The sequence below is a fragment of the Rhyacophila brunnea genome, unplaced genomic scaffold (genome assembly GCF_057557595.1).
Source record: "Rhyacophila brunnea isolate RB1 unplaced genomic scaffold, BYU_Rbru_1.0 scaffold_164, whole genome shotgun sequence".
NCBI lineage: Eukaryota > Metazoa > Arthropoda > Insecta > Trichoptera > Rhyacophilidae > Rhyacophila > Rhyacophila brunnea.
The window spans coordinates 302,550-303,918 of NW_028232821.1; positions in this window are offsets into that span (position 1 = coordinate 302,550).

The window sequence follows — 1,369 nt, forward strand, 5'->3', positions numbered from 1 at the left end:
ACAAAGGCTTTTAGCACCCATTGTCACAATATCGTTGTTTTCCTTGTATACAGCGCTTTCTTTCTTAATTTTTTCTTCGCATTCGACTGTATTACACCAGGAAACCAGAGCCATATTCTTATCATTGATTTCTTTAATGAATTCTTCCCATGATTTGACTTTCTTGGTACTGTTCTTTAATTGTGTCTCAGCTTTTTCATACATTTCTTGATGAATCTTTGCAAGAATAGCCTTAATTTGATTTGCGGTATCAATATTTTTTATGGAATCTTTTTTTAGTGTATTTCTTTGAACCACTACCATTTTATTTTCTTTAAAATCTTTGGGGCCGATTTCTATTCTCAAAGGCACGCCTCTCAGTTCCCAATAATTAAATTTATATCCAGCATTAACATGGTCTCTCGAATCTACAATGGCCCTTATACCCGAATCCAGAAGTGAGTCTTTAATACTTTTCATGTAATTTTCAACATCATCTGTTAATTTTCCACAGCCTACAATAACAACTTGAGTGATGGCAACTTTTGGAGGTAATACAAGTCCAATATCATCACTGTGAACCATAACACACACCCCGATAGTTCTGGTCGTTAAACCCCAACTCGACTGATAAACAAGATTATCTGCTTTGATATCGAACATTAAAGAAAAATTTGTGCCCAGAGAATGACTTGTTGCTGCTTGAACGGCTCTTCCACTTCCTTTAATAAAGGTTTCTATTGTGAGTGTATAATCAGCGCCTCCAAATTTTTCATTTTCACTTTTCTTTCCTTTAATTACAGGAACAGCTAATAAATCCGAATATATGTTTTCATAAAGATCTAGAACTTTTCGAACTTCTTCATCACACTCATTTTTAGTTGAATAAGCACAATGGCCTTCTTGCCATAGAAATTCACGACCTCTAATAAAAGGAACTGTTGATTTTGTCTCCCATCGAAGAATATTACACCATTGATTTACTTTTAAAGGTAAATCTCGATGACTACGAATCCACTTAGAAAAGTATGGATAAATTATTGTTTCACTCGTTGGTCGAATTGCGAGAGGAGCTATTTCTGTATCACCAGATTTTGTCACCCACGCTACTTCTGGATGGAAATTTTCAATATGGTTCTTTTCTGTTTCTAAATTTTCTTTGGTTATGAGCATAGGAAAATATACCTCGTTAACTCCCATTCTTGTTATTGATTGCGTGAGACTTTCTTGGATCTGCCGCCATATAAAACAAGAAGATGGCTTCATAATATAGCATCCGCGAATGTTGTACAAATCTATGAGATCCGATTTGGTGCAGACTTGTGTGTACCAATCTGAAAAATCTTCGGTTCTTTTTGTGGTCAGTCCGAATTTCTGTTCGGGTAATTTA